The sequence below is a fragment of the Salmo salar genome, chromosome 13, assembly GCF_965601325.2.
Source record: "Salmo salar chromosome 13, fSalSal1, whole genome shotgun sequence".
NCBI lineage: Eukaryota > Metazoa > Chordata > Actinopteri > Salmoniformes > Salmonidae > Salmo > Salmo salar.
Genome location: NC_138303.1, coordinates 11444196 through 11459401, shown reverse-complemented (window position 1 = coordinate 11459401; position 15206 = coordinate 11444196).

The following is a 15206-nucleotide window of genomic DNA, read 5'->3' as shown; positions in this document are numbered from 1 at the left end:
TGATTTTAAACAGCGGTTGACATGCTTCGAAGTACGGTAATGGAATATTTCGAATTTTTTTGTCACGAAATGCGTCGTGCTCGTCACCCTTCTTTACCATTCGGATAGTGTCTTGAACGCACAAACAAAACGCCGCTATTTGGATATAACTATGGATTATTTGGGACCAAAACAACATTTGTTATTGAAGTAGAAGTCCTGGGAGTGCATTCTGACGAAGAACAGCAAAGGTAATAACATTTTTGTTATAGTAAATCTGACTTTGGTGAGTGCTAAACTTGCTGGGTGTCTAAATAGCTAGTCCTGTGATGCCGGGCTATCTACTGAGAATATTCCAAAATGTGCTTTCACCGAAAAGCTATTTTAAAATCGGACATAGTGAGTGCATAGAGGAGTTCTGGATCTATAATTCTTAAAATAATTGTTATGTTTTTTGTGAACGTTTATCGTGAGTAATTTAGTAAATTCACTGGAAGTGTTCGGTGGGAATGCTAGTCACATGCTAGTCACATGCTAATGTAAAAAGCTGGTTTTTGATATAAGTATGAACTTGATTGAACAAAACATGCATGTATTGTATAACATAATGTCCTAGGGGTGTCATCTGATGAAGATCATCAAAGGTTAGTGCTGCATTTAGCTCTGGTTTGGGTTTATGTGACATTATATGCTAGCTTGAAAAATGGGTGTCTGATTATTTCTGGCTGGGTACTCTGCTGACATAATCTAATGTTTTTCTTTCGTTGTAAAGCCTTTTTGAAATCGGACAGTGTGGTTAGATTAAAGGACCTTCAATCAGAAGCAACGATAACCAGCTGCTTCCAATTGAAGGTCCAACCCCAATAAACTAAACATAGAAATAGACTAGACTAGACAGAACATAGAAATACACTAACATAGAACAGTGCCCAAAAACCCCGGAATACATAAATCAAACACCCCTCTACATAGACACACACCCCGAACCACATAAACCAAATACCCCCTGCCACGTCCTGACCAAACTACAATAACAAATAACCCCTATACTAGTCAGGACGTGACATAATTGGATTTCTATCTGTTAATTATTTTAATGTATCTCTACACCAATACTCAACAAGTTCAACCCTAGTGGGATTTCTATCTCAAGAAGGCGCAGCAGCGCCACTTCAACCTCAGGAGGCTGAAGAAATTCGGCTTGTCACCAAAAACACTCAAACTTTTACAGATGCACAATTGAGAGCATCCTGTCAGGTTGTATCACCGCCTGGTACGGCAGCTGCTCCGCCCATAACCGGGAGGCTCTCCGGAGTGTAGTGAGGTCTGCACAACGCATCACCGGGTGCAAACTACCTGCCCTCCAGGACACCTACACCACCCGATGTCACAAGAGGGCCAAAAAGATCATCAAGGACAGCAACCACCTGAGCCACTGCCTGTTCACCCCGCTATCATCCAGAAGGTCAGGTCAGTACAGGTGCATCAAAGCGGGGACCGAGAGACTGAAAAACAGCTTCTATCTCAAGGCCATCAGACTGTTAAACAGCCATCACTAACATTGAGTGGCTGCTGCCAACATACTGACTCAACTCCAACCACTCTATTAATGGAAAAATTGATGTAATCAATTTATCACTAGCCACTTTATATTACATAATGTTTACTTACCCTACATTACTCATCTCTTATGTATATACTGTATGCTATACCATCTACTGCATCTTGCCATCTGATGTAATTAAATGTATCACTAGCCACTTTAAACAATGTCACTTCATATAATGTTTTCATACCCTGCATTACTCATCTCATATGGACATACTGTACTCTATACCATCTACTGCATCTTGCCTATGCATTTCAGCCATCACCCATTTATATATTTTTATGTACATATTCGTACTCATTCCTTTATACTTGTGTCTATAAGGTAGTTGTTGTGAAATTGTTAGATTACTTGTTAGATATTACTGCATGGTCGGAACTACAAGCACAAGCATTTCGCTACACCTGCATTAACACCTGCTAACCATGTGTATGTGACAAATACATTTGATTTGATTTGATTTGAGGTAGCATTATGGCGTTAGCTAATGGGGATCCTAATAAAAATGACAAATTACGTCTTGTGGCCAGAATCTAAATTCCACCTGGGCTGGAATAATACATTATGGCCTTTCTCTTGCATTTCAAAGGTGATGGTACAAAAAAGAAAAAAAAAACTTTGTTTTTTGTTTGTATTATCTTTTACCACATCTAATGTGTTATATTCTCCTACATTCCTTTCACATTTCCACAAACGTCAAAGTGTTTCCTTTCAAATGGTATAATGAATATGCATATCCTTGCTTCAGGGCCTGAGCTGCAGGCAGTTAGATTTGGGTATGTCATTATAGGTGAAATTTAAAAAAAGGGGGCGGATCCTTAAGAGCATAACCTTCTCAGCAACACCCTACTTCCTCTCACCAAGACAGTTCAAATGATCACTCAGTCAATAAATGTCAGTTATTCATCCAATGTGCCAAACGTTGGGGAAACAGTCAGCTTTGCATTAAATTCAGTGTTAACAACCAAAGCCAGCGTGCTGTTACATAAACCATAAACAACTCTACTTCCACTCTGCAAAGTGTGGTGGGATGGCCATAAAAGCTGTGGTCTAGAGGGTTTGATATACAGTTTTGGGGGTTTATACAGACTTTCCAGCAATCTCTCTCACACACACACACACCTTTTATCTCTGAACTAGCACAGCTCTGGCCATTAGAAGGAATTATTCCAGTTGTATATTTTAGGACCAGTCCTCTCCTCTCATCCATTGAAGTTCCTTCATTATAGAGACTCCTGGCTTTCAGCCAGTAGAGTAGAGACAATAGAGACAATAGATCATCATTATAAGAGGGTAAAGGTAATGGGCTATATTTCACATACTTCCTAGTGCCTATGTAGTACAGATCAAATATATTTTTCCATACATAATTTGACAGGACATTAATCTTATTGCATAGAATTGTTAATCTGTGTGCTTTTCTCAGAGAGATCAAATGATAGTACTGTAGTAGTCGACTCCCTGCTGACCTAAAACAAAGAACCCTTTCATTTAGAATATGTTGCATCGTTGCTTTGGTTTTACATCAATTTATTCACTCATAGTGTTTCTACTTAGAGGATATAGCTAAATGACCACTAGATGGTGCTGTCACACTTCATAGGTCTTTCATAACCCATATTATGTGTAGCCTATTTGCATTGTATTTATTTATTTGTATGTAGGTTACATCCTCATGTAGCTGCACTTAAATTACATTTACCCATGCTTTCCTTTCGTTTCATTGAAAATCGTTGTCACAGAGCTGATCTCTAATGTTAACAAGGTCCAATGAGTCACTGATTAAAACTGTTTACAGTGGAAGACCTTTGATAACTGTAGCTAAGTTCTCTGCTCTTTCTATTGTTACTCAACCGTGAAAAGGAAAATAAATGTATGAGGCATGCCGATTCATTTGGTTTAGTTTTGTGGCAAACCTTTTGTTTACAGCTACAAACTACTTTTTCCATTCATTCATTTGTTGATTAAAAGTACTATTACAATGTGATCATGTTTAAGAATTAACACTTCCTCCATCATCCCCCTCTCTCTCCTGTCATCTGTCTGCTCTATCGGTTCTTCATGATTGATTCCAGGAGTATAGTTTGATCAGGGCGTAGCTAATGTCTCTGTTACCCACTGGGGACCAGTACGGAGAAAGAATGTATGAAATGTATGCATTCACTACTGTAAGTTGCTCTGGATAAGAGCGTCTGCTAAATGACTGTAATGTAATGTAATGTTACTGATAACAGCAATAGGGGCGGTACCATCTTCTGTGTTCCTTATCTTTCACAATCACATCTCCTTGAAGACAGAAAAGCTAGGATTCTAAATCCAGATCTGTACTATTTAAGAAAAAAAATAAGAAAACACTTTAAGTGTTCGCCAAAAGGCATGTGGGAGACTCCCCAAACATATGGAAGGACGTACTCTGGTCAGTTGAGGTTAAAATGGCCATCAAGGAAAATGCTATGTCTGGCGCAAACCCAACAGCTCTCATCACCCCGACAACACCAACCCCACAGGGAAGCATGGTGGTGGCAGCATCATGCTGTGGGGATGTTTTTCATTGGCAGGGACTGGGAAACTGATCAGAATTGAAGGAATAATGGATGGCTTTAAATACAGGTAAATTCTTTAGGGAAACCTGTTTCAGTCTTCCAGAGATTTGAGATTGGCACGGAGGTTCACATTCCAGCAGGACAATGACCCTAAGCATAGTGCTAATGCAACACTCGAGTGGTTTAAGGGGAAACATTTAAATGTCTTTGAATGGACTAGTCAAAGCCCAGACCTCAATCCAATTGAGAATCTGTGGTATGACTTAAAGATTGCTGTACACCAGCGGGACCCATCCAACTTGAAGGAGCTGGAGCAGTTTTGCCTTGAAGAATGGGCAAAAATCCCAGGGGCTAGATGTGCCAAACTTATAGGGATATACCCCAAGAGACTTGCGGCTGTAATTGATACAAAAGGTGGCTCTACAAAGTATTGACTTTGGGGGGGGGGTGAATAGTTATGCACACTCAAGTTTTCATTTTTTTTTGTGGATCTACAAAGTCAATACTTGGTAGAGGTGGCTCTACAAAGTATTGACTTTGGGTGGGGTGAATAGTTATGCACACTCAGGTTTTCAGTTTTTTTGTCTTATTTCTTGTTCGTTTCACAATAAAATATATTTTGCATCTTCAAAGTGGTAGGCATGGTGTGTAAATCAAATGATACAAACTCCCCCAAAAATACATTTTAATTCCAGGTTGTACGGCAACAAAATAGAAAAAATGCCAAGTGGGGTGAATACTTTCGCAAGCCACTGTATTAGCAACACGCATAACCACCAAACCAGACAGGCAAATTCAGGGCAGCTAAGACAACCCAAGCCAAGGACAAATCGCCTTAACCTCTATGGGCTAGGTGGGACGCTTGCGTCCCACCTACTCAACAGCCAGTGTAATCCCGTGGCGCGTTATTCAAATACCTTAGAAATGCAAAACCTTCAATTTTTCAAACATATGACTATTTTACACCATTTTAAAGATAAGACTCTCGTTAATCTAACCACACTGTCCGATTTCAAAAAGGCTTTACAACGAAAGCAAAACATTAGATTATGTCAGCAGAGTACCCAGCCAGAAATAATCAGACACCCATTTTTCAAGCTAGCATATAATGTCACGTAAACCCAAACCACAGCTAAATGTAGCACTAACCTTTGATGATCTTCCTCAGATGACAACCCTAGGACATTATGTTATACAATACATGCATGTTTTGTTCAATCAAGTTCATATTTATATCAAAAACCAGCTTTTTACATTAGCATGCGACTAGCATGTGACTAGCATTCCCACCGAACACTGCCGGTGAATTTACTAAATTACTCACGATAAACGTTCACAAAAAGCATAACAATTATTTTAAGAATTATAGATACAGAACTCCTCTATGCACTCGATGTGTCCGATTTTAAAATAGCTTTTCGGTGAAAGCACATTTTGCAATATTCTCAGTAGATAGCCCGGCATCACAGGCTAGCTATTTAGACACCCAGCAAGTTTAGCACTCATCAAAGTCAGATTTACTATAAGAAAAATGTTATTACCTTTGCTGTCTTCGTCAGAATGCACTCCCAGGACTTCTACTTCAATAACAAATGTTGGTTTGGTTCAAAATAATCCATAGTTATATCGAAACAGCGGCGTTTTGTTTGTGCGTTCAAGACACTATCCGAAAGGGTAAATAAGGGTGACGAGCATGGCGCAATTCGTGACAAAAAAATTCTAAATATTCCATTACCGTACTTCGAAGCATGTCAACCGCTGTTTAAAATCAATTTTTATGCAATTTTTCTCATAAAAAAGCGATAATATTCCGACCGGGAATCTGCGTTTAGGTAAACAGACAAAAGAAAATAAAGCATTCGGTCGACACGGGCACGCGCCTAAGCCCATAGTACTCTGAGCGGCCACTTGCCAAAAGCGATAAAGTGTTTCAGCCAGAGGCTGCCTCGATATCGTTCAGCTTTTTCCCGGGCTCTGAGAGCCTATGGGAGCCGTAGGAAGTGTCACGTTATTGCAAAGATCCTCAGTCTTCAATAAAAAGAGCCAAGATGAAACACAACTTCTCAGACAGGCCACTTCCTGCATGGAATCTTCTCAGGTTTTGGCCTGCCATATGAGTTGTGTTATACTCACAGACACCATTCAAACAGTTTTAGAAACTTTAGGGTGTTTTCTATCCAAAGCCAATAATTATATGCATATTCTAGTTACTGGGCAGGAGTAGTAACCAGATTAAATCGGGTACGTTTTTTATCCGGCTGTGTCAATACTGCCCCCTAGCCCTAACAGGTTAAATCTACAGTTCTATATAGAGCCAAAGCTGAATGGAACTCTTTACCAATCCATATTTCTGAGGCAAAAAGTAAATCCACCTTCAAGAAAAAATAAAAGAACATTTAATGCGATAGACCATATGACTGGACAGGAAGTAGAAAGCATCAACTGAATGTTAAATGTGTTTCCTGTCAGCTATTTTAATTGTCTGTATTGTCTACAGGTTGAATGTTTGTGAAGTCTTGATTTGTGGTTGATTGTAATGTCTTGTTAATTGGTGTTGGACCCCATGAAGATTAGTACAGAGAGAGAAAGACAGACACACATGGACCTTACAGGTCAAAGAGGGAGTGCTGATCTGGCAGAGCCCGACATGCCCCAACATCAACATAACAATAAACACTAGTCTCCTAGTCAATACCTCCAACCCCACTTCACCCCAAAATAAATCTGGTCAACGCCAGAAATCTTCACTTTCAAACTCATACCAAATTATTTTGAAACAGAGCACTATTGGATTAGATACCAAAATAGGGCCGCTGTTTGTTTTAATCAATCTGGTGACACAGGGAGCTATTGAAAGCACAGGGGGAAGAGAGTCTGGAGGGAGAGATTGAGAAGGTCGGGGTGAATGAACCACCAAACCATGGTGGTCTGGGGGGTGGCTAGCCATGGAGAGTTCACTGCCAGCCATGGAAGCCACTCACTCGCACAACTCAACAAGTGAGTATGAGCATAAAAGTGACTTCACCTTGAGAAATGAAGGCTGACAAAAGTTATTGATTAACAGTACTTATGAACAACATCCATCCATGTATTTTGGGAGGGTTTGAATAGTATCAGACCTACAGTAACCATTGCAGTGAAAAAACATTCCACAGAAAGTGAATGGATACAGTAGCCAACTGTGTTAGCCTGGTTACTAAACTTTTTTCTTGTATCAGTGGCTTGATGAGAAGTGTAGACAGCCGAAAACTGTGGGTAGGTAGCTAAACTTTTCCATCGCTCTCTCTCTCTCTTCCCCAGGGGCGAAAATCTGATATCAACTTTGGAGGGGACAATTACATGAAATTTTCTCAAGAGCAATTCCTGAGGGGGACACCAATAGTAGTGCTGTAACACATAGCCTACATTGTAATATGGTAAATGTATATTGAGGAACCAAAGAAATAAGGTGTTTGCCGTACTCCTAACTACCGGTACCCAAAACTACACAACTAATCACAACAGCAATACCATTGCCTTTAACAAATCTTAGTTCAGTCACCAGTTTAGGTTGAGAGTGGGAGTATCCATGGCATTTTCCAATTATGTTCCTATTTTACAAGTCAAAAAAATTGAGAACCTTTCATAATGTTGCCAAACAAAGACTCAACAAACTTACCTGAGACTCCCTGTCTCTGCCAGTCTGTCCCTGCATATCTGTCCCCAACTCTGCTGTCTGTGTGCCATCTGTTGCCTGCTCTGCCTAATGACATCATTGTGAAACCTTTCCATTAGAATTTCATTTCTTTCTTATGAACATTTTATCAACTAGTCTTTGAGATATTAGGCTACTAGGGTTCTTACTATGCGTTTTGGTGTATTGAAAAATACTCTGATGTCCGTCTTTTATTTTTCTGCCATTTTTCTACCTGGCTGGCTGGCTGGCTACACACACAGTGTGTAGGTTATTTACAGTAGGAGATGGGCTTCTATCATCTTCAATCGTTCTATTTGGGCTTCGATCTAAAAGGTAGCTAGCAAATGTGAAACGGATTAAAATGACAAGAGTTGACAGCTGTATGAGTTCACCATTTACACAACATATGCTGCAACCTTTTGTAATTTTAATAGTTTGTTTCATATTGGCTGGCTTCCAACAATGGCTGAATTTGCAAAGCTAGCAAGCACCAATTCAGTTTCAGTGGTGTTTGCTATAATCTTTGCTACCCGGGTTAAATAAAGGTGAAATAAAATAAATAAATAAAAGTTCACTTGCGACAATTTAGCTTTTGCAACGAGACCATTAAATATATTTAAGACAATGGTAGAAGAGAGTGTAGTTCTGTTCAGTTTGGATTTCAGTTTATCGCTAACCTTATCACAGGGACTTTGAAGCACTAACTTGCATCATCTGCATGCTGATTCCATCTTTGACGACGCCACATAAATGGAATAGGTACTAGCTAGCTTAATAGTTAATATTTGCGCGCTAGCTCTGCATATTCAGCTAGTGTGTGTGTGCGATTGACTGGATTAACCTCACGTCAGTTACGTGCATTGAGTGCCTTTCAGACAGTAGATACGACCTCTCTGTTACCTAGCAAGCTAAGGAACTGGCAGTGGATCAAACCATTGTGAGGCAAAGGGTGGGGGGGTTGCAATCTTTTGAAACTTAAAAACGCGCTATTAAGTGTCTATTATCAGCACAATTGCTTTCATTGCGTATTATTAATATTATTTAAATTACATAGTTATGTTTCAGTGATATATTGGGGGGGACAAATCATATTTTTCCCAGGATGGGGGGGTCGTGTCCCCCCCGTCCCCGCCGGGATTTCTGCCCCTGCTCTTCCCTCCATCTCGGTGGTATGCTAACTAATATTGACAGAGATGAGACATTACATGAAACAGATGGCTCTGAAAAAAGATCTAGCCTGTCATCACCAGCCCCAACCACCTGCATTACAACCATCCAATCTGTTGTAATTCCTCCTATGCCATGTTATGTTAAATTACCCACTGACCCTCTACTCTGACTGTAGCCTCAGCTTGAGGAGTTAGAGTAGGCACTGAGGAACTAGCTAGGAGTTATTTTGCCGACGTCCCAGTCACCCAGAGTGGATCATTTTGGTCACAGGTATGACTACCATCCATTTTTGCTGATTCTGTCTCTGTCTCTCTCTCTCTCTCTCCCCCCTCTCTCCCCACTCTCCCTCTCTCTCTTCCTCTTTCTCTCTCGCTACCCTCTCTCTCCTACCACCCTCTCTCTCTCCCCTCTCCCTCTTCCTATTCCTATATCTATTTGTCTCTATCTATCTATCTATCTATCTATCTATCTATCTATCTATCTATCTATCTATCTATCTATCTATCTATCTATCTATCTATCTATCTATCTATCTATCTATCTATCTATCTATCTATCTATCTATCTATCTATCTGTCTGTCTGTCTGTCTGTCTGTCTGTCTGTCTGTCTGTCTGTCTGTCTGTCTGTCTGTCTGTCTGTCTGTCTGTCTGTCTGTCTGTCTGTCTGTCTGTCTGTCTGTCTGTCTGTCTGTCTGTCTGTCTGTCTGTCTGTCTATCTATCTATCGGTCTTTTCTCTCTCTCTCTCTTCCTCTCTGTAACGGTCGTCTGTGGAAGAAGGAGTAGACCAAAGCGCAGCGTGGTACGTGTTCATGATGTTTGTTATAACTTGAATACTGAAACAAAAAACAAAGTGGAACAAAACGCAACAGCTCTGTCAGGTGAACACACCAAACAGAAAACAATTACCCACACCAACCCTGTGGGAAAAGGCTACCTAGGTATGGTTCCCAATCAGAGACAACGATAGACAGCTGTCCCTGATTGTGAACCATACCCAGCCAAAACAAAGAAATACCAAAACATAGAAAAAAGGACATAGAATGCCCACCCTAGTCACACCCTGGCCCAACCAAAATAGAGAACAAAACCCTCTCTATGGCCAGGGCGTGACAGTACCCCCCCCCCCCCCCCCCCCAAAGGTAAGGACTCTGGCCGCAAAACCTGACTCTAAAGGGGAGGGTCCGGGTGGGCCTTCTTTACGTAGGTGGCTCTGGTGCGGGACGTGGACCCCGCTCCACCTTAGGCTTGGCACACTTAGGTGGCGCCTCCGGAGTGGGAACCCTCGCCGCGGAACCCCGAACAGGCGGGCGACTCTGGCAGCTCCGGACTGGCGGGCAACTCTGGCAGCTCCGGACTGGCGGGCGACTCTGGCAGCTCCGGAATGGCGGGCGACTCTGGCAGCTCCGGACTGGCGGGCGACTCTGGCAGCTCCGGACTGGCGGGCGACTGGCAGCTCCGGACTGGCGGGCGACTCTGGAAGCTCCGGACTGGCGGGCGACTCTGGCAGCTCCGGACTTGCGGGCGACTCTGGCAGCAACGGACAGGCGGGCGACTCTGGCAGCTCCGGACAGGCGGGCGACTCTGGCAGCTCCGGACAGGCGGGCGACTCTGGCAGCTCCGGACAGGCGGGCGACTCTGGCAGCTCCGGACAGGCGTCAGGCACAGGACTCACCAGGCTGGGGAGACATGTAGGAGGCCTGGCTCTGGGAGCAGGCACAGGACTCACCAGGCTGGGGAGACATGCAGGAGGCCTGGCTCTGGGAGCAGGCACAGGATTCCCCAGGCTGGGGAGACATGCAGGAGGCCTGGCTCTGGGAGCAGGCACAGGACTCCCCAGACTGGGGAGACCTACTGGAGGCCTGGTCCGTGGAGGAGGCACAGGATAGACTGGGCTGTGGGGGAGCACTGGAGATCTGGTGCGTAGACTTGACACCACTCTTCCAGGCTGAATGCCCACTTTCGCGCGGCACGGGCGGAGCGCACGCATAGGACAAACTGAGCCCTCCCAGCGCCCCGGAGCCACAGTACGCAGAGCCGGCGCAGGATACTCTGGGCCGAAACGGCGCACTGGAGACCAGACGCGCTGAGCTGGCACAATCCGCCGTGGCTGGATGCCCACTCTCGCATTGGCACTTGTGGGGGGCTGGCCTATAGCACACCGGGCTATGAGCGCGTACTGGAGACACCGTGCGCTTCACCGCATAACACGGTGCCTGACCAGTACCACGTTGCTTCCGGTAAGCACGGGGAGTTGGCTCAGGACTATCGCCTGACTCCGCCAATCTCCCCGTGTGCTCCCCCCCAATTTTTGGGGGGGCTGCCTCTCAGTCTCCTCCTGCCGTCTCAGCCGATCCTCTCAGAAACGCCGTTCCGCCTTCGCTGCCTCTATCTCCTCCGGCGGGCGGCGGTACTCTCCCGGCCTTGTCCACGGTCCTGCCCCATCAGGGATCTCCTCCCAGGTCCATAACTCCCTTTTACCACGCTGCTTGGTCCGTTGGTGGTGGGTAGTTCTGTAACGGTCGTCTGTGGAAGAAGGAGTAGACCAAAGCGCAGCGTGGTAAGTTTTCATGATGTTTATTATAACTTGAACACTGAAACAAAAGACAAAGTGGATCAAAACGCAACAGCTCTGTCAGGTGAACACACCAAACAGAAAACAATTACCCACACCAACCCTGTGGGAAAAGGCTACCTAAGTATGGTTCCCAATCAGAGACAACGATAGACAGCTGTCCCTGATTGAGAACCATACCCGGCCAAAACAAAGAAATACCAAAACATAGAAAAAAGGACATAGAATATTCACCCTAGTCACACCCTGGCCTAACCAAAATAGAGAACAAAACCCTCTCTATGGCCAGGGCGTGACACTCTCTCTTTATCTCTCAATTAAATTCAATTCAAGGGGCTTTATTGAAAACATTGCCAAAGCAAGTGAAGTAGATAATATACAAAAGTGAAATAAACAAGAAAAATGAACAGTAAACATTACACTCACAAATGTTCCAAAATAATATAGACATTTCAAATGTCATATTATGTATATATACAGTGTTGTAATGATGTGCAAATGGTTAAGTACAAAAGGGAAAATAAATATACATAAATATGGGTTGTATTTACAATGGTGTTTGTTTTTCACTGGTTTCCCTTTTCTTGTGGCAACAGGTAACAAATCGTGCTGCTGTGATGGTACACTGTGGTATTTCACCCAGTAGATATGGGAGTTTTTAAAAATCGGGTTTGTTTTCGAATTCTTTGTGTAACTGTGTAATCTGAGGGAAATATGTGTCTCTAATATGGTCATACATTGGGCAGGAGGTTAGGAAGTGCAGTTCAGTTTCCACCTCATCTTGTGGGCAGTGTGCACATAGCCTGTCTTCTCTTGAGAGCCAGGTCTGCCTACGGCGGCCTTTCTCAATAGCAAGGCTATGCTCACTGAGTCTGTACATAGTCAAAGCTTTCCGTAGCCTCTCTGGGCTATGTGGGACGCTACCGTCCCACCTGCGGGACACAGCCAGTGAAATAGCAGGGCGGCAAATTCAAAACAGCAAAAATCTCATAATTAAAATTTCTCAAACATACAAGTATTATACACCATTTTAAAGATACACTTCTCCTTAATCAAACCACATTGTCCGATTTCAAAAAGGCTTTATGGCGAAAGCAAAACATTAGATTATGTTAGAACAGTGCCTAAAAAATAAAAGCCATACAGCCATTTTCCAAGCAAGGACAGGCGTCACAAAAAACAGAAATACAGCTAAAATTGAGCACTAACCTTTGATGATCTTCATCAGATGGCACTCATAGGACTTCATGTTACACAATACATGTATGTTTTGCTCGATAAAGTTCATATTTATATCCAAAAACCCCATTTTACATTGGCCCGTAATGTTCAGAAATGCTTTTCCTCCGAAAACTTCCGGTGAATGAGCACATAAATGTATAGAAATACTCATCATAAACATTGATAAAATATTAAACTGTTATTCAAAGAATTATAGATAAACATCTCCTTAATGCAACCGCTGTGACAGATTTCAAAAAAGCTTCACGGAGAAAGCACACTTTGCAATAATCTGAGAACTGCACTCAGAAAACAACAGCAGGCAATACAGATACCCGCCATTTTGGAGTCATCTAAAATCATAAATAGCATTATAAATATTCACTTACCTTTGATGATCTTCAGAAGAATGCACTCCTAGGAATCCCAGGTCCACAATAAATGCTGTTTTGTTCGATAAAGTCCATCATTTATGTCCTCTTTGTTAGCGCATTCATTAAGCTACTCCAAATGTAGGAAGCGCGCCGAATATTTCACGACAAAAAGTTTAAATAAGTTCTATTTACGTTCGTAGAAACATGTCAAATGATGTATAGCATTAATCTTTAGGGCCTTTTTAACATAAAAGTTCAATAATATTCCAACCGGACGATTCAAATGTCTTCAAAAATGTAATGGAACACAGCATACCTCTCATGTGAATGCGCGCAATTGAGGCCATGTCCTTTCCTGAGTCAACAACTTCCAACTTCCTTTGTTCGCTCTCTGTTCACCATAGAAGCCTCAAACAAAGTAGGATGTGCAAAATGAACCCTAAGTCACTGTATACTGAATAGGCCCAGTCTTGAAAAACTACAAACCACTTCCTGGTTGGATTTTTTCTCAGGTTTTTGCCTGCCATATGACTTCTGTTATACTCAAAGACATCATTCAAACAGTTTTAGAAACGTCAGAGTGTATGCATATCCTACGTTCTGAGCCCGAGTAGTAGGCAGTTTAATTTGGGCACGTCATCCATCCGAATTTCCGAATACTGCCCCCTGTCACTAAAAAGTTAAGTTTGGGTCACTCACAGTGGTCAGGTATTCTGCCACTGTGTACTCTCTGTTAAGTGCCAAATAGCATTCTAGTTTTCTCTGTTTTTTTTGTTAATTCTTTCCAATGTGTCAAGTAATTATCTTTTTGTTTTCTCATGATTTGGTTGGGTCTAATTGTGTTGCTGTCCTGGGGCTCTGTGGGGTGTGTTTTTGTTTGTGAACAGAGCCCCAGGACCAGAGGATTTTCCCAAGGTTGCTGTTGACGCATATCCCAAGGTAGTTATTGGGGTCACATTTGTCTCCACTTTTGTAGATTGGGGTGATCAGTCCTTGGTTCCAAATATTGGGAAAGATGCCAAAACTAAGGATTACGTTAAAGAGTTTTAGTACAGCCATTTGGAATTTGTTGTCTGTATATTTTATCATTTCAGTGAGGATACCATCAACACCAGAGGCATTTTTGGGTTGGAGGGTTTTTATTTTATCCTGTAGGTAATTGGAGAATCCAGTGGGTTCTGGCAGTATTTAATAGTTGATTCTAAGATTTGTATTTGATCATGTATATGTTTTTGCCGTTTGTTTTTTGGTATAGAGCCAAAAAGATTGGAGAAGTGGTTTAACCATACATCTCCATTTTGGGTAGATAATTCTTAATGCTGTTGTTTGTTTAGTGTTTTCCAATTTTCCCAGAAGTGGTTTGAGTCTATGGATTCTTCAATTACGTTGTGCTGATTTCTGACATGCTGTGCTGATTTCTGACATGCTGTGCCTTCTTTTTCCGTAGTGTATTTCTGTATTGTTTTAGTGATTTACCAAAGTGAAGGCTTAGACTCAGGTTTTCTGGGTCTCTGTGTTTTTGGTTGGACAGGTTTCTCAATTTATTTCTTAGGTTTTTGCATTCTTCATCAAACCATTTGTCATTGTTGTTCATTTTCTTCGGGTTTCTATTTTTAGATTTTTTTAGATTTAATAGGGAAGCTGAGAGGTCAAAATATGCTGCTTAGGTTTTCTACTGCCAGGTTTACACTTTCACTATTACAGTGATACATTTTGTCCAGGAAATTGTCTAGAATGGATTGAATTTGTTGTTGCCCAATTGTTTTTTGGTAGATTTCCACACCACTCTCATTCCATCTATAGCATTTCTTAATATTACTCAGTTCCTTTGGCTTTGATGCCTAATGATTGAGTATTGCTCTGTTCAAGTAGAGTGTGATTTTGCTGTGGTCTGATAGGGGTGTCAGTGGGCTGACTATGAATGCTCTGAGAGACTCTGGGTTGAAGTCAGTGATAAAGTAGTCTACAGTACTACTGCCAAGAAATTATATATAGGTGTACCTACCATAAGGAGTCCCACAAAGCCTACCATTGACTATGTACATACCCAGCGTGCGACA